General features: G+C 41.2%; 1 protein-coding gene and 1 long non-coding RNA gene across 3 annotated transcripts in view; one reads left to right on the top strand and one right to left on the bottom strand.

Annotated features, from left to right (window-relative positions):
• Positions 1 to 18,689, bottom strand: part of LOC106565027 (CMP-N-acetylneuraminate-beta-galactosamide-alpha-2,3-sialyltransferase 2) — a 48,751-nt gene extending 30,062 nt beyond the window's left edge. Inside the window, exon 1 of one of the 2 annotated variants that reach the window (XM_014131603.2) lies at positions 18,376 to 18,689. The gene's annotated coding sequence lies outside the window, so the exon portion shown is untranslated. Of the gene's footprint in view, positions 1 to 16,709; positions 16,855 to 18,375 lie in introns of those variants that run through there. The other variant, XM_014131600.2, reaches the window with a different exon arrangement.
• A 58-nt stretch (positions 18,690 to 18,747) lies between these two features.
• Positions 18,748 to 20,754, top strand: LOC106565029 (uncharacterized). Its single transcript, XR_001319586.2, has 3 exons — positions 18,748 to 19,036; positions 20,278 to 20,331; positions 20,445 to 20,754. It is a non-coding gene; the product is annotated as an uncharacterized lncRNA (long non-coding RNA).
• Positions 20,755 to 25,793: the final 5,039 nt, after the last annotated feature.

The raw sequence follows: 25,793 nt of genomic DNA, 5'->3' as shown, positions 1-25,793 counted from the left end.
TTTTTTTTTATGTTTGCTAATTTATGAGAAAAAAATTAAAAATCTTATTTACATAAGTATTCAAACCCTTTGCTATGAGACTCTAAAATAAGCCAGGTGAATTCTGTTTCCACTTGGAGTCCACCGGTAGTAAATTCAATTGATAGGGCATGATTTTCTGAGGCACACACCGGTCTATATAAGGTCCCACAGTTGACAGTACATGTCAGAGCAAAAACCAAGCAATGAGGTCAAAGGAATTGTCTGTAGGAACAGATCTGGGGAAGGGTAAAATGTCTGCAGCATTGAAGGTCCCCAAGAACACAGTGGCCTCCATCATTCTTAAATGGAAGAAGTTTGGAACCACCAAGACTCTTCCTAGAGCTGGCTGCCCGGCCAAACTGAGCAATTGGGGGAGAAGGGTGTTGACCAAAAACCCGGTGGTTACTCTGACAGAGGTCAAGAGTTCCTATGTAGAGATGGGAAAACTTCCGGAAGGACAACCATCTCTGCAACACTCCACCAATCAAGCCTTTATGGTAGAGTGGTCAGACGGAAGCCATTCCTCAGTAAAAGGCAACTGACAGCCCGCTTGGAGTTTGTCCAAAGTCATCTAAAGGACTCTGACCATGAGAAACAAGATTCAATGGTCTGATGAAACCAAGATTGAACTCTTTGGCCTGAATGCCAAGTAGTCACGTCTGGAGGAACCCAGGCACTGCTCATCCCCTGGCCAGTACCATCCCTAGCCTGGTGGTGAAGCATGGTGGTGGCAGCAGCATCATGCTGTAGGGCTGTTTTTCAGTGTCAGGGACTGGGAGACTAGTCAGAATCGAGGGAAAGATGAATGGAGCAAAGTACAGAGAGATTCTTGATGAAAACCTGCTTTAGAGCGCTCAGGGCCTCAGACTGGGGCAAAGGTTCATCTTCCAACAGGACAACTACCTTAAGCAAACAGCCAAGACAACGCAGGAATGGCTTCGGGACAATTGTCTGAATGTCCATGAGTGGCCAAGCCAGAGCCCGGACTTCAACCCGAACATCTCTGGAGAGACCTGAAAATAGCTGTGTAGTGACGCACCCCATCCACCCTGAGAGCATCTGCAGAAAAGAATGGGAGAAACTCCTGAAATACAGGTGTGCCAAGCTTGTAGCGTCATATCCAAGAAGACTTGAGGCTGTAATCGCTGCCAAATGTGCTTCAACAAAGTACTAAATAAAGGATCTGAATACTTATGTAAATGTGACATTTCAGTTCAGTATTTAAGTCAATTTGAAAAATCTAAAAACCTGTTTTTACTTTGTCATTATGGGGTGTTGTGTGAAGATTGATGAGGGGGAAAAAAACTATTTAAATCATTTTAGAATAAGGCTGTAACATGACAACATTTGGAAAAAGTGAAGGGGTCTGAATACTTTCCGAATGCACTGTATATGTATTATTTTTAATACTACAAATAGAAGAGTATCCCTTCTCACAATGTTGCTTGTTTAGTAAAGTTAGATTAAAGCTGAATCAATAGGCTATTGCCAAGTGGAGCGCATCTCAAGATGAGCTACTTTGACAAACAGTGCTGCTGTTCAGAAAAAAATTGGGATTTGAGAAGAAAGAATTCTATTGGTTCTACAGACTAATGTCTTCTCTATCCAGCAGTAGGCATTTGCTTTCCAAACTCTACGTTTTCCCGCAAATGTATTTTGAAATTTGAAAAAGGGAAACAGACAGCCACAACCAACCATAGAAATATGACAACCAGGTGGCGAATCGCATCTCTGCATGTCTGGCAGACATATCAGTGTGGATGACGGATCACCACCTCAAGCTGAACCTCGGCAAGACGGAGCTGCTCTTCCTCCCGGGGAAGGACTGCCCGTTCCATGATCTCGCCATCACGGTTGACAACTCCCTTGTGTCCTCCTCCCAGAGTGCTAAGAGCCTCGGCGTGACCCTGGACAACACCCTGTCGTTCTCCACCAACATCAAGGCGGTGACCCGATCCTGTAGGTTCATGCTCTACAACATTCGCAGAGTACGACCCTGCCTCACACAGGAAGCGGCGCAGGTCCTAATCCAGGCACTTGTCATCTCCCGTCTGGATTATTCCAACTCGCTGTTGGCTGGGCTCCCTGCCTGTGCCATTAAACCCCTACAACTCATCCAGAACGCCGCAGCCCGTCTGGTGTTCAACCTTCCCAAGTTCTCTCACGTCACCCCGCTCCTCCGCTCTCTCCACTGGCTTCCAGCCGAAGCTCGCATCCGGTACAAGACCATGGTGCTTGCCTACGGAGCTGTGAGGGGAACGGCACCTCCGTACCTTCAGGCTCTGATCAGTCCCTACACCCAAACAAGGGCACTCCGTTCATCCACCTCTGGCCTGCTCGCCTCCCTACCTCTGAGGAAGCACAGTTCCCGCTCAGCCCAGTCAAAACTGTTCGCTGCTCTGGCACCCCAATGGTGGAACAAGCTCCCTCACGACGCCAGGACAGCGGAGTCAATCACCACCTTCCGGAGACACCTGAAACCCCACCTCTTCAAGGAATACCTGGGATAGGATAAAGTAATCCTTCTAACCCCCCCCCTTAAAAGATTTAGATGCACTATTGTAAAGTGGTTGTTCCACTGGATATTATAAGGTGAATGCACCAACTTGTAAGTCGCTCTGGATAAGAGCGTCTGCTAAATGACTTAAATGTAAATATAATCTATAGATAGCAGTTCCCATTCAAGTGCACCCATTAGTTTAACATTCAAATTGGCAGGGTAAGAGGTTCCAAAATCTTTCTATGGACTATATGTCTATGGCCGCAACGCAACAAGCTGTATATTTGGCGCGCATGCTGCCCAAATTGCAGCCTCCTCGACTGTAGGCAACCGCCAAAATAAAACGCTTGAGTAAATGAGGGATACAGAGTTTGTTGTGTGGGGTGCATTTTCCTCCCATACCATAACCTCACCGCCACTATGGGGCACTCTGTTCAAACATTAACATAAGCAAACCCCTCGCCCACACAACACCATACACGCTGTCTGCCATCTGCCCGGTACAGTTGAAACCTGGATTCATCCATGAAGAGCACACTTTTCCAGCTTACCAGTGGCCATCGAAGGTGAGCATTTTACCCACTGAAGTTTGTTACGTTGCCAAACTGAAGTCAGGTTAAGACCCTGGTGAAGACGATGAGCATGCAGATGAGCTTCCCTGAGACGGTTTCTGACAGTTTGTGCAGAAATTATTCGGTTGTGCAAACCCAAGCTCATCAGCTGTCTGGGTGGCTGGTCTCAGACCATCCTGCAGGTGAAGAAGCCGGATGTGAAGGTCCTGGGCTGGCGTGGTTACACGTGGGCTGCATTTGTGAGCCCGGTTGGACGTAATGCTAAATTCTCTAAAACGCATTGGAGGTAGTTTAAAAGCTCTGGTGGACATTCCTGCAGTCAGCATGCCAATTGCATGCTCCCTCAAAACTTGAGACATCTGTGGCATTGGTCTGTGACAAAACTGCACATTTTAGAGTGGGCTTTTATTGTCCCCAGCACAAGGTGCACCTGTGTAATGATAATGCTGTAATTTGTGCACAATATTTAAGAGAAGTACCTTTTATTTTTGCATATGGAACATTTCTGGGATATTTTATTTTGGCTTATGAAACATGGGACTTACACTTTACATGTTGCGTTTATATTTTTGTTCAGTATACTATCAAGGATATCTTCCCCTACTTTTGTCCACGTTGGCTTGTGAACCCACAACCTTCTGGGCACCATAAAAATTCCTGCATTGCCATGTAATACTTACAGGACAAATAAGAGTTTCTCAAACGGCATATCTAAGGCTCTGGCCTGTCCAAGAAGTGAGGGTAAATGATAGACATGTGCTATCCACTTTGTTTTAATTATTATTTTGGGTATAGGAGAGGGTCACTTGTTTTTTTCAAGCGTTCAGGGAGGGTTTAGGTAAAATATATTTAGCTGAAGGGAGGGCCATCCATTTCATTTCAGAAAAGGTCCGATATACTCCATGTAACCCTTATTATAAAAAAACGTTCACTCCCTTATAATTTCCGTCATTTGTTAGTCAACTTGTCTATAATTAGACACATGCAGCTTCTCTTCTTCCATTATACACTGAGTGTACAAAACATTAAGGACACATTCCATGACACACAGACCAGGTGAATCCAGGTGAAAGCTATGATCCCATATTGATGTCACCTGCTAAATCCACTTCAATCCGTGTAGATGAAGGGGAGGAGACCGGTTAAAGGAGGACAGATTTAAGTGCCTTTGAACAGGGTATGGTAGTAGGTGCCAGGTGCAAGGGTTTGTGATAAGAACTGCAACGCTGCTGGGTTTTTCACGCTCAACAGTTTCCTGTGTGTATCAACAATGGTCCACCACCCAAAGGACACCGAGAAAATTTGACACAACTGTGGGAAGCACAGACTAAAACCCTTGCTCACCTGAATGTCATGAATGAATGCTTCAATCTAGTTAACATCTGTAAAGTTCTGTCATCCATGCTTCTTTTATGGAGCAAAGACGTTTGGGACCGGGGAGAAAATGCAATTAAAACATTTGATTTTTTTACGAAAGATTTTCTGTGCATGACAATTTGATCGGTTGTAAGGAAATAGAAAGCTGTGAAAACGAACCAACATCTGAAAAGATTTCAGTTCGGCTTGGATGCATATTTAGTCAGTGTCCAGTTTCCATGACGTGCCATAGGCCTATTTTAAGTCCACATCTTTTGACTGTCGAATTTGTATAGCTCCTCACAATCCTCAAATAACTTTTTGACATCATGAAAAATATATCTGGTTTTTGGTTGAAATCTGATTGAACTACTGACCAGTTATCTAAAAGCTACTCAATTAATAGACACCAATCTATATAAACATGTGCATAGTTTTTGTGGGCCCTACACGCATTGCATAGAAGACATTAGAACCATTACAATTAAATGAATGTTATTTTTCAGCAGGGGCTGCATGATTCAGTTTAGCACACTTGGCAAACAACAGCTGGCAGAGCACAACAAAGTGGGATAGGGTCTCGTAGCATATTGTACCCAGTCAACACTCTGGTCTCGGGCCCATTCCGTTTGAGACTCGGGAGACTCTGATTTGGGGGGCTTCTTGCGGGCCAAGTCTGGCAGAATCATATTACTCCAGGCCGAGGTCACTTCAGGTAATATCAGATTAACTTTTCAGGAGTAGGGCCATTTTACGTTTTTATTCGGCAGGTGATGAAATACCAATTTAAAAAACTACGAATTTTGATATTTCACCTCCAAGTCATAGCTTTTGCTAGGTAATTAAAAGCTATAATTTGTGACAGTCTCTGCAGTCATATAGCTATCAGTGATGGTCCCTAATTTAGAGAATCTCCAAAGCTATGCTTTTACTACAGGCTATGGCAATGTTTTCTGTAGTTGCAGTCCACCACAACGAAAAGTGCACATTCACTTACATTATATTTGTTCTAGGCTACCAGCCTGTAAAATAATCATGCACAATAATACAGGATACCCTTACAAAAATTCACTGCTGTTAAAATGCAGTAAAACTGCAGTACAATGACATAATGGTTGTTTAATTAATGATATTGGTAAGTTGCTGTGTGTGTTGGCTTCCAATGACCATCTTTTGTTGATGTTAATTTCTCTGTGTTGCACATTTTCTTCTGTTCCACTGAATGCAATTTTGATGTTCTATTATGTCCATTTGTTTTCAGATTTTTTTTAAATTACACATAGGCCTGTCTTTTATTTCAATATCATACTACAATCCACCAGAATTTACAGAATCTTATTTTTATTCCATTTATTTCCATCAATAATTAGTACAAAATTATTGCACCCGAATTTGACCCTGAGAATGACAATTATATTTTCCCTTAAAGATTTTAATGAATTAACAATGCATGCAGTAATTATATTTTACTAAATAAGTGTAACCGATGTGAAATGGCTAGTTAGTTAGCGGTGGTGCGCGCTAATAGCGTTTCAATCGGGTGACGTCACTCACTCTGAGACCTGAAGTGGTTGTTCCCCTGGCTCTGCAAGGGCCGCGGCTTTTGTGGCGCGATGGGCAACGATGCTTCGTGGGTGTCAGTTGTTGATGTGTGCAGAGGGTCCCTGGTTCAAGCCCAGGTTGGGGCGAGGAGAGGGACGGAAGCTATACTGTTACAAATAAAGAGGTAGACATATCAGTTCCAGCTAAAACTTGTATTGGAATCTGTGACTCGCACAACAATAGTTCTTTGCTCGCAAGCAGCCTGCTTTCATCAACATTCCATACGGCATGTCGGGACAAAGCACCCAGTAAGCTACACAACACTGCTGGGAAACAACAGTTTCTTGAAATGTATGTTGTTGTGATTTTATAGATTTGACTGCTAAATGGTAGTCCCCATTCTCCATCATTCTTGTTTTATTTTTGTAAGTAAAGTGCCAGTTTGTTGGGGAGAAGAGCATCAAGGAATGTTTTGCTAGCTGGCTAATTTTAGCTAGCTAAAGTTAGCTCTCTGGCAAATCCTCCATGGACTTGGTAAGTTTTCATTTTTACCTGTTGTAGCTAGCTAGCTAACTTATTGACATTTTGATCCATTTGGTTAATGAGAGTAAACGTGTGTTTCTCTCTTTCTGTGTGTGTGTGTGAGTGAGTGAGTGGGATGATCTTAACTTCTAGAAAAGATTGTGACAATGTCAACATTGTGTCATGCTAGCTACTGTATGTGTGTGAGAGAGATGGTTAATGAATACACATACACTACCGTTCAAAAGTTTGGGGTCACTTAGGAATGTTCTTGTTTGCCATGAAAACATACATTAAATTAGTTGCAAAATGAAGAGGAAATATAGTCAAAATGTTGACAAGGTTATAAATAATGATTTTGAATTAAATAAATTGTGTCCTTCAAACTTTGCTTTCGTCAAAGAATCCTCCATTTGCAGCAATTACAGCCATGCAGACCTTTGGCATTCTAGTTATCAATTTGTTGAGGTAATCTGAAGAGATTTCACCGCATGCTTCCTGAAGCACCTCCCACAAGTTGGATTGGCTTGATAGGCACTTCTTACGTATACGTACCATACTGTCAAGCTGCTCCCACAACAGCTCAATAGGGTTGAGATCCGGTGACTATGCTGACCACTCCATTATAGACAGAATACCAGCTGACTGCTTCTTCCCTAAATTGTTTTTGCATAGTTTGGAGCTGTGCTTTGGGTCATTGTCCTGTTGTTGGAGGAAATTGGCTCCAATTAAGCACCTTCCAAAGGGTATGGCATGGCGTTGCAAAATGGAGTGATAGCCTTCCTTCTTCAAGATCCCTTTTACCCTGTACAAATCTCCCACTTTACCACCACCGAAGCACCCCCAGACCATCACACCATGCTTGACCGATGGCGTCAAGCACTCCTCCAGTATCTTAAAAAAAAAATCTGCGTCTCACGAATGTTCTTCTTTGTGATCTGAACACCTCAAACTTAGATTCATCTGTCCATAACACTTTTTTCCAATCTTCCTCTGTCCAGTGTCTGTTCTTTTGCCCATCTTAATCTTTTCTTTTTATTGGCCAGTCTGATATATGGCTTTTTCTTTGCAACTCTGCCTAGAAGGCCAGCATCCCGGAGTCGCCTCTTCACTGTTGATGTTGAGACTGGTGTTTTGCATGTACTGTTTAATGAAGCTGCCAGTTGAGGACTTGTGAGGCGTCTGTTTCTCAAACTAGACACTAATGTATTTGTCCTCTTGCTTAGTTGTGCACCGGTGCCTCCCACTCCTCGTTCTATTCTGGTTAGAGACAGTTTGCGCTGTTCTGTGAAGGGAGTAGTACACAGCATTGTAGGAGTGTGTATTAATTCCTACTGGCCAGCCAGCTTTGTAAGAGCTAGTTTTGTACTAGCTATGCTGATGAGCATTAACATTATTTCTCTGCTTCAGGTCTCACTGAGACTGGATTCCCCAAGAGACATGCTATTCAGCTGCCCATGATTGCCTGATCTTACACTTAGAAAAACACTGAACAAAAATATAAATGCAAGAGATAGTGTTAGTCCCATGTTTCTTGAGCGGAAAGAAAAGATCCCAGAAATGTTTCACACACAAAAAGTGTATTTCTCTGAAATGTTGTGCACAAATTTGTTTACAGCCCTGTTACTGAGCATTTCTCATTTGCCAAGAAAATCCATCCACCTGACAGGTGTGGCATATCAAGAAGCTGATTAAAGCAAGATCACTACACAGGTGCACATTGTGCTGGGGACAATTAAAGGCCACTCTAAAATGTGCAGTTGTGTCACAATACCACAGATGTCTCAAGTTGAGGGAGCGCACAAATGGCATGCTGACTGCAGGAATGTCCACCAGAGCGGTTGCCAGGGCATTTAATGTTAATTTTTCTACCATAAGCCGCCTCCAATGTCATTTTAGAGAATATGGCAGTATTTCCAACTGGCCTGATGAAACTGTGGGTTTGCACAACTGAAGAATTTCTGCACAAATTGTCAGTAACCGTCTCAGGGAAGCTCATCTGTGTGCTTGTCGTCCTCACTAGGGTCTTGACCTGACTGTGGTTTGGTGTCGTATCCGACTTCAGTAGGCAAATGCTCACCTTCAATGCCCACTGACACACTGGAGAAGTGTGCTCTTCACGGATGAATCCTGGTTTCAACTGTACCGTGCAGATGGCAGACAGCATGTATGGCGTTGTATGGGCAAGCGGTTTGCTGATGTCAACATTGTGAACAAGAGTGCCCCATAGTGGCGATGGGGTTATGGTATGGGCAGGCAAAAGCTACGGACAACGAACACAATTATATTTTTAATCGCTGGAAATTTGAATGCACAGAGATACCGTGATGAGATCCTGAGGCCCATTGTCGTGCTATTTATCCGCCTCCAGCACCTCATGAGTCAGCATGATAATGCACAGCCCCATGACACAAGGACCTGTACACAATTCCTGGAAGCTGAAAATGTCCCAGTTCTTACATGGCCTGCATACTCACCAGACATGTCACCCATTGAGCAGGCTTGGGATGCTCTGCATCAACGTGAACAACAGCGTGTTCCTGTTCCTGCCAATATCCCAAAACTTCACAAAGCCTTTGAAGAGGAGTGGGACAACATTCCACAGGCCACAATCAATAGCCTGATCAACTATGCGAACGAGATGTGTCGTGCTGCATGAGGAAAATGGTGGTCAGAAGTTTACATACACTAAGTTGACTGTGCCTTTAACCTCTCTGGGCAAGGCGGGACGAATTCGTCCCACCTACGCATCAGCCAGTTGAATCCCGTGGCGCGATTTTCAAATACCTTAGAAATGCTATTACTTCAATTTCTCAAACATATGACTATTTTACACCATTTTAACCTCTATGGGCTAGGTGGGACGCTTGCGTAACAGCCACTGGCAGCCTGTGGCGCGATTTTCAAAACGTTAAAAATCCTATTACTTCAATTTCTCAAACATATGACTATTTTACAGCTATTTAAAGACAAGACTCTCGTTAATCTAACCACACTGTCCGATTTCAAAAAGGCTTTACAACGAAAGCAAAACATTAGATTATGTCAGCAGAGTACCAAGCCAGAAATAATCAGACACCCATTTTTCAAGCCAGCATATAATGTCACCAAAACCCAGAAGACAGCTAAATGCAGCACTCACCTTTGATGATCTTCATCAGATGACAACCCTAGGACATTATGTTATACAATACATGCATGTTTTGTTCAATCAAGTTCATATTTATATCAAAAACCAGCTTTTTACATTAGCATGTGACGTTCAGAACTAGCATACCCCCCGCAAACTTCCGGGGAATTCGCTAACATTTTACTAAATTACTCACGATAAACGTTCACAAAAAGCATAACAATTATTTTAAGAATTATAGATACAGACCTCCTCTATGCACTCGATATGTCCGATTTTAAAATAACTTTTTGGTGAAAGCACATTTTGCAATATTCTAAGTACATAGCCCAGGCATCACGGGCTCGCTTATTTAGACACCCGGCAAGTTTAGCACTCACCATAATCATATTTACTATTATAAAAGTTTGATTACCTTTTGTTGTCTTCGTCAGAATGCACACCTAGGACTGCTACTTCAATAACAAATGTTGGTTTGGTCCAAAATAATCCATCGTTATATCCGAATAGCGGCGTTTTGTTCGATGCGTTCCAGACACTATCCGAAATAGTAAAGAAGTGTCGCGCGCATGGCGCAATTCGTGACAATAAAATTCTAAATATTCCATTACCGTACTTTCGAAGCATGTCAACCGCTGTTTAAAATCAATTTTTACGACATTTTTCTCGTAGAAAAGCGATAATATTCCGACAGGGAATCTCCTTTTCGGCAAACAGAGGAAAAAAATCCCAAAGGCGGGGGCGGTCGGGTCACGCGCCTAAGCCCAGTGTCCCTTGATCGGCCACTTGAGAAAGGCGATAATGTGTTTCAGCCTGGGGCTGGAATGACGACATTCTGTTTTTTCCCGGGCTCTGAGCGCCTATGGACGACGTGGGAAGTGTCACGTTAGAGCAGAGATCCTTAGTAAATGATAGAGATGGAAAAGAAGTTCAAGAAATGGTCAGACAGGCCACTTCCTGTAAAGGAATCTCTCAGGTTTTGACCTGCCATTTGAGTTCTGTTATACTCACAGACACCATTCAAACAGTTTTAGAAAATTTAGGGTGTTTTCTATCCATATGCAATAAGTATATGCATATTCTAGTTACTGGGTAGGAGTGGTAACCAGATTAAATCGGGTATGTTTTTTATCCAGCCGTGTCAATACTGCCCCCTAGCCCTAACAGGTTAAAGATAAGACACTCGTTAATCTAACCACACTGTCCGATTTCAAAAAGGCTTTACAACGAAAGCAAAACATTAGATTATGTCAGCAGAGTACCCAGCCAGAAATAATCAGACACCCATTTTTCAAACTGGCATATAATGTCACAAAAACCCAGAAGACAGCTAAATGCAGCACTAACCTTTGATGATCTTCATCAGATGACACACCTAGGACATTATGTTATACAATACATGCATGTTTTGTTCAATCAAGTTCATATTTATATCAAAAAACAGCTTTTTACATTAGCATGTGACGTTCAGAACTAGCATACATGAGGTATGTGTGTAAGGCTATTTTGTAGGCAAACTGAATGCGCACAACAGTAAACCGATAATCTCATAGATAACCTCACCTGAATACCATATTCATAATGTATCAAAAATGAATTTACTAAATTACTCACGATAAACGTTCACAAAAAACATAATTATTTTAAGAATTATAGATACAGCACTCCTTTGTGCAATCGAGGTGTCCGTTTTTAAAATAGCTTTTCGGTGAAAGCACATTTTGCAATATTCTCAGTAGATAGCCCAGCCATCACGGATAGCCATTTAGACACCCACCAAGTTTAGCCCTGACCAAACTCCGATTTACTATTACAAAAGTTTGATTACCTTTGTTGTCTTCGTCAGAATGCACTCCCAGGACTGTTACTTCAATAACAAATGTTGGTTTGGTCCAAAATAATCCATCGTTATATCCAAATAGCGGCGTTTTGTTAGTGCGTTCCAGACACGCCCATCATTGGATATTGGAGCAGGTGTTCCGCTAGTTGTTCTCTGATCGACCACTATCCAAATGCGCTACTGTTTTTCAGCCATGGCATGCAAAGTCATCATTCAACATTCTGCCGCCTTCTGAGAGCCTATGGGAGCCGTAGGAAGTGTCACGTTACAGCAGAGATCCTCAGTTTTCAATAAAGAGAGTGTAGAAGGCCAAGAAATGGTCAGAGAGGGCACTTCCTCTAAGAAATCTTCTCAGGTTTTGGCCTGCCAAATGAGTTCTGTTATACTCACAGACACCATTCAAACATTTTTAGAAACTTTGGAGTGTTTTCTATCCAAAGCTAATAATTATATGCATATTCTAGTTTCGGTTGTGTTTCGGAGGACACGCCTCTCTGCCTTCGCCTCTCCCGAGTCCGTATGGGAGTTGCAGTGATGAGACAAGACTGTAACTACCAATTGAATACCATGAAACTGGGGAGAAAACAGGGTAAAAAAAAAAAAAATTAAGAATATGTTGTAGATTTAAACTTTATATTGGTGACTACGGAAACAAATAGAAAGTTAATGAGCAATGTTTTCAATATCCAACTTCCTCTGCAATACTTTTTACAGTAGGTAGGTAATAAGCTGTGGTCATTACCAGGTTATGACCAGTAAGCTACATAATATAGCACATAAGATAGTGGTCAGAATTATGACCAACTGGTCGTATGGTGGTCAGAAAAATATGTAATATTCTGGCCAGTAAAAAGACCAAAAAAAACGTCCTTTTATAACCAGTTTGCGACCAGAATAAGATGTCATACTGACGTCTTTTCAACCAGGTTTTGCCCACTGGGTTCTCGGTGTAGCCAGTCTACTTTTCTTGGGTAAAATGCTAGATTAACTTTAAACAAAACATTAGGAAATGTAGCGGGCTACATTCTTCCTACGATAAACATTAGAAATATGATGGCCATGCCTCGTTTTTGCCACAAAGACCTTGCTTTTTCATTGTAAGTTAATTTACTTCTGTGGCTGCCAGCCAAATAGCGTTGCATTTCTGTTGTCATCTGATGAAAATGAAACTATTTTCTGCCAAATGTTTTGCAGTAATGTATTTTCTGGTTAAGGAAAACTATAGTTGCATGTCCCTGATCACTCTTGAAGCAAAAAAAATAAATAACACTTAGCTTTCAATATAAAATGTGACCCTTTCAATAAACAGCTGGACTCTCTCCCATTTACAAACACACGACTGGCTCAACTGTTCTGGGCAACTACGGTAAGCTTCATAAAGTAAAATAATGTGACAGGTGAAAAGAAGAACGTGATCTGCTTTATCTCCTAACGTATTGCAAAGTTTACTGCAGGCATTTACTTAAAGTAGCAACAAATATGAACATTTATTGAATAATGTAATAGTTTCAACGGTATTGAAAAACCATCCTGTGGCTATTTCCAAATACCCCGGTATACGGTACACCGCCCAAGCCTAATCAGTGATTTTTACTCAAGTGCCGCTAGGGCTGGGCGATATTGCCAAAATATTATATCACGGTATTTTTTTTTCAATTGAACAGTATGACGGTATTTTACTGTATTTTTAGTTTTGAATAATACAATTTCTACATTTGCTTTATGAGTAGTGAGTGATCCTAGGGTGGCAACACATAGACTCATTGATATCACTTAGAATGTTTCTCCATTCTGATTGTATTATACTGTTCAATTCAACTTTAACCAAAACAAATTTCAGCACTTTTATCATTTCTGCATTTCCTGCACTCAATTGCAGTGGTGGAAAAAGTACCCAATTGTCATATGAGTAAAAGTAAAGATTCGTTAATAGAAAATGACTCAAGTAAAAGTCACCCAGTAAAATACTACTCGAGTAAAAGTCTAAAAGTATTTAGTTTTAAATATACTTAAGTATCAAAAGTAAAAGTATAAATCATTTAAAATTCCTTAGATTAAGCAAACCAGATGGCACCCTTTCTTTTTTATTTCATTTACGGAAAGCCAGGGGCACACTCCAACACTCAAGACATAATTTACAAACAAAGCATTTGTGTTTAGTGAGTTCTCCAGATCAGAGATGACCAGGGATGTTCTCTTGACAAGTGCGTGAATTGGACCATTTTCCTGTCCTGCTAAGCATTCAAAATGTAACAAGTACTTTTAGGTGTCAGAGAAAATGTATGGAGTAAAATGTACAGTATTTTGTTAAGGAATGTAGTGAAGCAAAAGTTGTCAAAAATAAAAATAGTAAAGTAAAGTACAGATACCAAAAAAAAAACGTATGTAGTACTTGAAAGTATTATTACACCCCTGCTCAATTGAGATCATATCCACACTGCCACGTATGGCTGCACGATATGGACAAATAATCTAGGATTTATTTTTAACCAAATGTTGCAATTACAATTTGACTTGCAAATTAGAGCAAAACTGTTGGAGTCATGGAAATTGAATGGCTATTCTAATTCTATAGTTAGAATAAAATAGTGGGCACTTTGAATACAGTGTTTGAGATGACAAGGAATTAAAATGCCAGGGAGGAGTTATTGTGACAGGGTAGGAAATAAAGTGCTGATAAGTGTTTCATAGGGGACCCTATAAGCTTTGGCTACATTGCATGTTCTCTTAGCTACTTCATGAAGCTAACATATTCTTGCTTTGCACATTCCTCTTTGATTTAGAAGATACTGTTGCACAAACAACATGCTAATTTTGGTCTACACCATCACTTGTATTATCAGGATGTATTAGCTAGCTACGTTTGCTCTTACGCAGTACATTTATTTGCTAGCTAGCTATTAGCATTAGCGGCTAACAATTAGCGTCTCACAAGAATTAGGGAAAAGAAAAGACAAACTAGCCGTTTGCTGATGTAAGAAACAAACTAATACTGTCATTATAGAATGCTAGTGGATTTATATTAAGAAGCAAAGTGAAAACAGCATTGTTGTCAACAACATTGTTGCATGTGCTGCATTGACCTTTCAGACTGAACGCAAGTATCTGTGGTTGAGGAACATCAAATGTACTCCTTGTGTGACAGGGGGTGTGGCTAGGTCTCTGTGGAAAGTGGCACAGAGAGATAGAGCGGAGAGATGACTCGAGAAGTGAAGTAAACTATAAAAATGGACATTACACCTGGCGTATCACATTTAACAACCAAACATTCAAATACCGGTATAGAAGGTAAAGTAAAAACCCAAACCGGTCCCTGCATCAATACCGGTATATCATAAAACACGGTATACCGCCCAGCCCTATACAGTGCCGCTACAGGACAAAGCCTGGAGCATATGGAAAAAAGTTTGACTCTCACATTACTGAAACCAGAAACCCACAACTGTGCTCTACCAACAATATTAAGTTGCATTGGTTGACAGGGGTCTTAGCCAAGCAAATTCCAAATTCATATTCAATTCTGGAGGGGGGAACCTTTGTGTTTGACTTTGCATTACAACTCACTTTTTAACTGCAAAATGTAATTAAGTGAGCTCTGTAAAAGGAGCCTCTTAATTTCACTCAAGTCAAACTGGCAACTTAGGGGGGAGAAAAAGTGAGTAGGACCAACATTTTCACAGAATTAAAGTACACAACTAAAAATGAGAGAGCTGAGGAAGGGGACAAACAAGAACAACAAATCCCCTCTTAGAAGATTTAGACTAGAAGCCGAGCTGAGTAAATAATACTCAAATGCAAGGGTCTGTTATTTCCTGTGGCATGCAGGGTGGTGTATGTCGGAATTTAGGAGAGAGCTTCAAGAGGGTGACGGAGAGGGTTGTTATCTTTCGGGCGGGTAGGACAGTGGCAACATAGGTCTTGGTTTCCAGCGGTTGCGTCTGTATAGACCACACACAAAAGACAGAGCGGGCCTTCACCTTCCAAATACAGGAAAGCCCACCCCACTCAAATTGGAAATATGCTTGCAACCAACCATCACCTCCAGCACCAGCCCAATATCGCATGACTACAGGAATGTAACAGCTGTTACTTTGTGATGTGCTTAGTCCATAGTAAAAGGACGCTCTGGTTGTAAATGTATAACAATAGGCACAATACCGTTCACCAGCCACATCCTCACATTGTTGTTATGACAAGTCACTATATGTTACATGAGCACAGAACATATGGGTTCTCTACAATGGTCCATAGTGGGTGTGGAGAGATTAAATACAATGGCTTTACTTGCTAAAACCAGCTACCTTGCTTTCATTGCTAATGAGGAGTGAATGGACTTGAGAACCATAACTTGTGTAGATTCAAGCCACGGGTGTATTCCTTTTTATAGTGCAGCGCTCTTCTGTTGTGTAGGAAGAAGTGCTAGAAGGGCACTTCCTTTAACGCTTGATTATGCACTTCTCTTAAAATTCAGCCTGGATGATGGAAACAATTCACCAACATACAATATCACTAGTGCTTACGTTAATATAAATTCTGCAGTGACTCCAGTGCTGAGTATGGGGGGGAAACTGTGTGTGCATAGCGCTTTTTAGACAAAAAAAAAACCACAGGATGGCGACGCCTACGTTAGTAACTCGTAAAACGGCTCTATTTAACACAGTTTATTCCATTGTAGTAATTTGTTCATGGGTCATGTGCTAATCTCATTTCACTTCAAAATCGATACCTCGGTGGTGCTGTTCGTTTTTTGTGTACGACTAAAAACGGAGGGGATTACACAAAATATAGTTTTTTTCCACTACAGCACAATGTCGTATAGCTTTGCAACAATTTTCACAACGTTCGTTAATGTGGCCATCCAATCTTTCTTTTCAAGATCCTCCTAGAAAACTTTTACGAACACGTCATTCACATAACGGGTTTCTCGTAACTTCTATGCAGTTGACTATCTCCCATAGCGTTCATAGGGCGGATACATTTTCAAAAATCGAATGAAACTAATATGAAAATATACCTATAGTTTACTTACTATCATCATTTTTTTCTTCCGAAATCGTATATAGTAAGTAAACTACGTGCCTTCTCAAAGTTGATACATTGTAACTTTGTATGAAAACGTTCTAACCTTGGTATGATGGCCACACAACACATTCGATACCACGTCTTCCCCGTTTTTGAGTCATTTCTACAAAGGCAAATAGTCACACGAAAAGGAGACATACTTACATAGCGCGGGACGACAGCTCAGCAGCCTAACTGTTTTTTGTTAAGCATGACCAGAACGTACATGAGGTCGGAGTGCTTATTTGCCCTGCCTCCAATTTCGTGTGCGAGCGCTCACGCGTGCGTGGATGTTTTAGAAATGCAAAATGTTTATTATGGAATTACGACTGACTCATTTTCCCTTGGTAGCCTAACGTCTGAGTTAGATTATTTAAGTAACTTTTCCATGAGTCTCACAAAAAGTACAGTTTATAACGGTGGCAATGAACACAACAAAATCCACATTTTTAACACACATCTTTTGTCTGGCAGCAAACATTTACTACAGGCTGTGGTGTATCCACTACCATATCTTCACTAGCATCACTTGTTGTATCAGTTCTTTTAATCGCTTTTGCATAAGAGATTCGATTGAGGTGGCAAAAGTTAGAGCGGGCAATCTCCTTCACCCTTACAGGGCACTCCAGGAACTCAGTTTAATGTACCCCACCACAATTCCAACACCGTCATCTTTCTACACACCGTTCTTCAGTATACACTGTTCGTCTGCACACACTTGAAACATGGCCAAATCTTTTACAATTCTTACACTGCATTGGTTTGGGGACTAAATCTCTTACAGCGTATCTTACAGAACCAAGCTTCACATGTGTAGGTATTTGCTCTTTATCAAAAAACAATATTCACCCAGCAAGTCAGACGCCGGGCACTAACCCCACCAGGAATTCTATTCAGGTATTCAACCTGAGCATCTGTCGTCACCACTGAGATGACTCCTTTGACGGGTGCTCTACTCCGAAGTTCAAAACACAAAACTTCTGTTGTTTTTTGAGGCCCACTGCAATTTTCCTCTACTCTTTAGAAATACAATTAATCAAAATAAAGTCACTCGGACAGACTTCACTTTTCCAAGTGCATACTTCACCATTTTCAACACCTCAAACAGGTTTCCCACAAATGCATCCATCCCATCAATAAGCGATTCATTATCACTCACACACGTATCCTCCACTCCAACAGTTCCAGTACTACTGTTGTTCATTGAGGACATTCATCTTCACCAAATTTACAATACAACATTGGGAAAAAGGAAAATTGCCCTTCCAACTATTAACCCTCTCTAAAAAAACACCACCGCATTCCACTATTTAACCCTATCTAATCCTACTCCAGACCAACGGTCTGAGAGGACAGAACACTACCACTCAACCCCCCCTGCTACTGTTCTGCAGTAAATCCTTGCAATCCCAAGTACTTCTCTATGAATGCTAAAAAGCCTACATTAATGAAGGACATGATCTTCCCATCACTCTCTCTTGGTCACTGCCTATCCACAGGAATACTCTCAGTATCCCTTACCCTGTACCCATCTTCCTCTACCTCTCTCTTCAAAGCTTTGTCATACACACACTTTCTGTACTACTCTTGCAACCTCAACCTGACTTTCTCTCACCGGACACCACTGAGCTCCAGCCCCATGGGCTCCCCCACATCTATCACACACAACTTTCTCCACCGATACTGCACATTCCTTTGTCTCATGCCTCCTTACACACATCTAGGAATCTCCCTCCTACACACTGCTGCAACATGCCCATAAACGTGACAGCTAAAACACTGTAGTATTTTCGGAACAAAAGCTCTCAAGGAGTAACTTACACTTACTTACTTGACCTTGTCCGGCAAAGACTCTACATCAAAACTCAGCAGGACAGACATTGTCTTCTCCGTTTCCCCACCCTCTCCAACGGATCTGTGTCACACCAAACGGCAGGCATCACAGACACCGGGAATCTTCCATTTATTCTGATCCTCCTCAACACATAATACCACCCTCGTTGTTACTCCTTTCAATGGCGCCCTGCTCCAGAGAGCAAAGCAAGTCACATTTCTTGTCCCTAATCATGTGGTCCAGAGGGCAATAAATCATCACTAATCCACTCCGAGTTACTCTCACCAACTCAACAGTCCCCAACCTCTTCACCCAACCTGACACCACATATGGATCAGCCAAAATGCAAGGATCCATTCTCTCCACAAACCTCACTCCCACTGTGCCATAACTATGTCAACAAATCATGGTCCCTTTTGCTAAGCTCTATGTGCAAATCGCCCCTCTGCCCCCTTCGCTTAACTTAATTGTAAGGGGCTTCATCGCCCCCAACGCGTTCAAAGGATCACGGGCCCTACACGGATTGACCATGCCTCCACAGCCAAAGATCCTGTCGAAGGACTCTAGAGCTAGTGTGTGGTCGGAATAGGTGCTTGGAGTTCGTCGGTCCCAAAGTCTGCACCAGTAACGCTAGCTTGGTGTGCAGTGACCGGTGGTGGTGAGTATAACCAGAGATACTGGAATATAATCACCTCTCTGGTATAATTTAGCTAGCAATGTTAGATAACGTTATTACTGGTTATGTAGGTAGCCATCATTTGATAAAGCAAGGCAGGCTAGCTAACATTAGCTTTTGAGGCAGTCTAGCTAATGTTAGCTAGCGAGGCAGGCTAGCTATCGTTTTAGCGAACGTTAGCGTAGCTAGCTACCTCGTTAAAACTTAGTTAGGTCGTAGCGCATACTTTTATTGTGTATTGTCTAGATACTGCTGGTTATGTAAAATTATCATTTGATAATAACATTCACCTACAAGTCAGATTTGGAAGTTAGTTCGTAGCTCATACAAGTGTATTCTGTATTGTCTAGGGCAAAAATAAATAATTGATGCAGCTACGGTGGTAGCTAACTCATGTCTGAGTCTAACTAATACAGTGAACTAGGAGCAACAAACCCTAATGGTGTCACCACTCTAAATATAATCCAATCTGGAGCTACAGTCAGTCTACATCTGTAAAGCATAGAATTAGGGGTTCCACTAGTTACCACAGTCACAAAGTCAAAATTGTACAAACGTAAAAATAAATGTCAACAAAAATGTGCTTTTTGGTCTTAATTTAAGGTTAGGCTTAAGGTTAGAAGTGTGGTTAAGGTTAGGTTTAAAATCATATTTTAAAGGGAGAAATTATAGAACTGTTTTTATAACTTTGTGGTTGTGCTAATGACACAGATGGCTTCATCAACAATAGTAATATGTGTTATGTGAAAAGTTGTATAAAAAAATACCCGGTTTGATAAACTAGTAGGTTAATTACCCAACCAAGCAGATACACCAAGCAGATGGTTATCTCTGAAACTGGAAACACTTATCTCCCTCACTAGTTTTAAGCACCAGCTGTCAGAGCAGCTCACAGATCACTGCACCTGTACATAGCCCATCTATAAATAGCCCAAACAACTACCCCTTCCCCTAATGTATTTATTTATTTTGCTCCTTTGCACCCCAGTATTTCTACTTTGCACACTCATCTACTGTCAAATCTACCATTCCATTGTTTTAATTGCTATATTGTATTTACTTCGCCACCATGGCCTATTTATTTATGGCCTTATCTCACCTCATTTGCTCAAAATGTATATATACTTATTTTTCTACTGTATTATTGACTGTATGTTTGTTTTACTCCATGTGTAACTCTGTGTTGTTATATGTGTCGAACTGCTTTGCTTTATCTTGGCCAGGTCGCAGTTGTAAATGAGAACTTGTTCTCAACTTGCCTACCTGGTTAAATAAAGGTGAAATAATTTTTTTTAAATGGTTGTAAAGTGCATTATCAAAAATCTTTGTCCTTTCTTTATAACAAAATGCAATTTACCATGTGGTTGTCTGTTGTATCACCCTGTCACAGGCCCTCACAGTCAACACCACCGCATAAGATGAAGAAGTACATTGCTTATGAGGATTGCCTTCTGCAGTTGTTTGAGAGATGTCCTGTTTGCAGCCGAACGTGCAACATAGAGAAGACCAACAACGGGACCCTCTGCATTTTAGTTGTTCAGTTTGTGTCATTCTTTAGTTTTTTATCATATGTTTGTTGTGTAGTAAATACTTCAGCTTTTATTTTCATTGTTTTTTTTCTAGTTTTTTTGTTGTTGTAAAACGCATTGCATTCCATGTCTAAAATGTGCTGTATAAATAAAGTTTGATTTGATCACGCAGACATGCCCTCGCTGTGAGCATTCCTATAAATGGAACAGGGTAACATCTGACCTGGTCAAAGGTCAAAATAGTTTTGAGTTTTGTCCGATTAACCTTCATAAACTAGCCTGGTGGAACCAGCCTGATTTCTGCGTTGACCTTTCTATTTCACTTCAGATATCATGATACCTGAAGTGAAATAGAAAGGTGAATGCAGCGATCAGGTTGGTTCCACCATGCTAATCATAACTACGTTGCCATGCCCATCAATGGGGCGCTGGCAAACACCTCACCTCTTGCCTACTCACCAATGGTAGTCACTGGGGAGACCAGAATTAGGTAGGTTCAGTCTGACCTGTTCAAACTTCAACATAGTATATGTTTGTTTGTCAGGTATCAGCTATCTTAACTGCCATTGGTAATAGAACAGTGTGTTCACAGATACATCTATGGAGCCATCGGTTGGAGACTTGCAAGGCGATGTGATAGAATCCTGACCGACATACAGGCTTAATATTGACCTCTGACATGTTTGCCAAGGTAGCTATTACCACCCCAAAAAATGCCCATAGGCACAGTATTTGTATCGTCTGGGAATGACAATGAAGGTGACAGGTTCATATTTTTAAATTAGCAGAACAATATTTTTATGGTGTTATGTAAAGGTTTATTTATGGACCTGTTACAAAAAAATTGTGTTTGACCAGATACAATGCTATTTCACAGTAAACAAATTGACAGACTTTCAGCACACTTATAGGGAAGGACACTCAACAAGCACAACAGTTACACAAATTACTGATGATTGGCTGAGAGAAATTGATGATAAAATGATTGTGTGGGGCTGTCTTGTTAGACTTCAGTGCAGCTTTTGACATTATCGATCATAGTCTGCTGCTGGAAAAACGTATGTGTTATGGCTTTACACCCCCTGCTATTATGTGGATAAAGCGTTACTTGTCGAACAGAACACAGAGGGTGTCCTTTAATGGAAGCATCTCCAAGATAATCCAGGTAGAAGCAGGAATTCCCCAGTGTAGCTGTTTAGGTCCCTTGCTTTTTTCAATCTTTACTAACAACATGCCACTGGCTTTGAGTAAGACCAGTGTGTCTATGTATGTGGAGGACTCAACACTATACACGTCAGCTACTACAGCAACTGAAAAGACTGAAACACCTTCGGAATGGTTAGCAAGGAATGAGTTAGTCCTAAATATTTCCAAAACTAAAAGCATTGTATTTGGGCCAAATCATTCACTAATCCCTAAACCTCAACTACATCTCGTAATGAATAATGTGGAAATTGAGCAAGTTGAGGGGACTAAACTGCTTGCAGTAACCCTGGATTGTAAACTGTCATGGTCAAAACATATTGATACAACAGTAGCTAAGATGGGGAGAAGTCTGTCCATAATAAAGCGCTGCTCTGCCTTCTTAAAACACTATCAACAAGGTTTTGTCGCACCTTGACTACTGTTCAGTCGTGTGGTCAGGTGCCACAAAGAGGGACTTGGGAAAATTGCAATTGGCTCAGAACAGAACAGCACGGCTGGACCTTAAAAGTACACGGAGAGCTAACATTAATTACATGCATGTCAATGGCTCAAAGTGGAAGAGAGATTGACTTCCTCATTACTTGTTTTTGTAAGAGGTGTTGACAAGCTGAAGGTACCGAGCTGTCTGTTTAAAATACGAGCACACAGCTCAGACACCCATGCATACCCCACAAGACATGCCACCAGAGGTCTCTTCACAGTCCCCAAGTCCAGAATAGACTATGGGAGGCGCATAGTACTACATAGAGCCATGACTACATGGAACTCTATTCTACATCAGGTAACTGATGCAAGCAGTAGAATCAGATTTAAAAAGCAGGTAAAAATACATCTTATGGAATACCTTATGTCTCCCGACCCCTCCTGTCTCAGCCTCCAGTATTTATGCTGCAATAGTTTGTATGTGTCGGGGGCTAGGGTCAGTCTGTTATATCTGGAGTATTTCTGTCTTATCCAGTGTCCTGTGTGAATTTATGTATGCTCTCTCTAATTCTCTCTCTCTTTTTCTCTCTCTCTCTTTCTTTTTCTCTCTCGGAGGACCTGAGCCCTAGGACCATGCCTCAGAACTACCTGGCCCGATGACTCCTTGCTGTCCCCAGTCCACCTGGTCGTGCTGCTGCTCCAGTTTCAATTGTTCTGCCTGCGGCTATGGAACACTGACCTGTTCACCAGACATGTAGACCTGCTGTTTTCAACTCTCTAGAGATAGCAGGAGCAGTACAGATACTCTGAATGATCGGCTATGAAAAGCCAACTGACATTTACTCCTGAGGTGCTGACCTGTTACACCCTCGACAACCACTGTGATTATTATTATTTGACCCTGCTGGTAATCTATGAACATTTGAAAATCTTGTCCATTTTCTGTTATAATCTCCACCCGTCACAGCCAGAAGAGGACTGGCCACCCCTCATAGCCTGGTTCCTCTCTAGGTTTCTTCCTAGGTTTCGGCCTTTCTAGGGAGTTTTTCCTAGTCACCATGCTTCTACACCTGCATTGAATGCTGTTTGGGGTTTTAGGCTGGGTTTCTGTACAGCACTTTGTGACACCAGCTGATGTAAGAAGGTCTTTATAAATACATTTGATTGATTGATTGATTGATTGATTGATTGATTGATTGATTGATTGATGGAACAGCGGGGTCTGTGAAGTAACAAACATAGGCAGAGACACATGCATACAAACACATGATAACATACGCACTAACACACATGTACACATGGATTTTGCGTTGTAGATATGTGATAGTGGAGTATAGGCCTGAGGGCACAGACTTAGTGTGTTGTGAATTCTGTAATGAATGTATTGCAATGGTTTTAAAATTGCATAACTGCCTTAATTTTGCCTTGGCAGCAGCTAATGGGGATCCATAATAAATACAAATACTACATTTGAAAGTTATCAAAACACTTAGTTTAGAATATCTACATACATTCAGCAATTGCATTATTCTCATATTACTTTGTAGGCTAATGACCTATTCATAGCTTCCTCTGGCATCTCACCATACATCTGCCTGTAGTTATTGAACTTGACTTACAGGAGGTTAGTTTGTTGTGATTGAGTGGGGGGAAACAGCTGTGGGCAAGGTTCTGACAGATGGGTGTGTCTTGGTGGTGGCAAGGACACACCCACATCAAACCACACCCCAAAGCCAACTCACATTTGGATTCTGTCATAGCCGCCAGCATTTCTTGAGGAGCAAGCCAAAAAATGAGGCCAAATCAGCAGGTGCAGTTCCCCTTTAAGGCAACAGTAATGAGGAAACAGTCGGTGGTTGTATTTGATTAACATTTTATTAAAAAGTATGGATTTCAGCTAACAAAGAAAGTCACACAGCTACAGAGGACAAGCATAGGAACACGGTAAGTGTTTAAGAAGTATCAACTGCACAGCAACTCAAAGGAGTCGGAGGTTCACTCCAAAAACTCGTCTCCACTCAACTCCGTGGATGAATCATCATGGAGTTTAGATACTTGGCTAAAGTTAGCAGTGGCTATTGGAACACATTTGAACAGTGGGTTACAGTTTATTGAGGTCTGTAGACTCATTTCAAGGTAAAATAAGAAATATAAAAATACCAAACTTGTCCTTTAACCATCTACAGAAAATGTTAATTCATTTTAAAATAATTTTGTCTACACAGTAAAACAATTTAGTCCACACAGTGAAGGACCTCCACAACATACAGTATATTTTAGCAATCCTCGCTACATGAGCCTCGTTACCATTCCAACCAAGTGGTTAACACTATTGGTGTGAAACATAGGGCGTTAAAATCCAGAGACACGGGTTTGCTTCCTGCTCTCTCCATTTGCCAGTGGTGTAAAATAGTTAAGTAAAAATACTTTAAAGTACTAATTAAGTAGTTTTTTGGGGTATCTGCACTTTACTATTTATATTATTGACAACTTACTTTTACTTCACTACATTCCAAAATAAAATTAGGTACTTTTTACTCCATACATTTTCCCTGACACCCAAAAGTACTCGTTACATTATGAATGCTTAGCAGGACAGGAAAATGGTCCAATTCACGCAACTATCAAGAGAACATCCCTGGTCATCCCTACTGTCTCTGATATGGCAGACTCACTAAACATAAATGTTTCGCTAGTAAATTATGTCTGCATGTTGTAGTGTGACTCGCTATCCTTACATACATTTTTTTAAATAAAATTGTGCTGTCTGGTTTGCTTAATATAAGTAATTTGAAGTGATTCATACTTTTACTTTTGATACTTAAGTATATTTAAAATCAAATACTTTTATACTTTTACTCAAGTAGAATTTTACTGGGTGACTTTCACTTTTACTTGAGTCATTTTCTTTACTTTTACTCAAATATGGCAATTGGGTTATTATTTCACCACTGCCATATTTTTTTATTTAACCTTTATTTAACTAGGCAAGTTAGTTAAGAACAAATTCTTATTACAATGATGGCCTACCCCAACCAAACCCTAAACCAGACGACAGCGCCCTATGGGACTCCCAATCACGGCCGGTTGTGATACAGCCTGAGATGCAGTGCCTTAGACCACTGCACCACCCATTTGCTTCATTGGTGTTAAAGGTGGAATGGTGGCTGTGAGGCCATCGGAACGCTCTGATGTGTGAGGGGGCTAAGGTCAGTTAAAGCATGTGGAGGGGGCAGTGAAGCGCTTCTCGCTTTATGAGTCACGTTACAATTTCCATCAATTGTGATAACCCTATTGGCACAATGCGTAGGGGGTTTGCCTTTCCCACCAGAAACCTGGGTTTGCTTCCCACTCCCTCTGTTCGCTACAATATCATTGAACTTTCTTTGGATATATCTACCCCAGTTTGGTTTCAGAATTTAGAACCGTAGAGCCTGAGGTAATTTCCTACCCTATTCAGTTGTCAGTCAAAGTGCAATACATTCTTGACATGCCTTCTCCATATGGTTCTGAGGTCACATGGCCATACTGTAGGATGGACCCATTAGGTTACTGGAAATACTGAGCTATAAATCAGCATG

This window comes from Salmo salar, chromosome ssa12 (genome assembly GCF_905237065.1).
Source record: "Salmo salar chromosome ssa12, Ssal_v3.1, whole genome shotgun sequence".
Taxonomy (NCBI): Eukaryota; Metazoa; Chordata; class Actinopteri; order Salmoniformes; family Salmonidae; genus Salmo; species Salmo salar.
The sequence above is the reverse complement of the archived record's forward strand: the minus strand, read 5'-3'. Positions and strand labels throughout refer to the sequence as shown.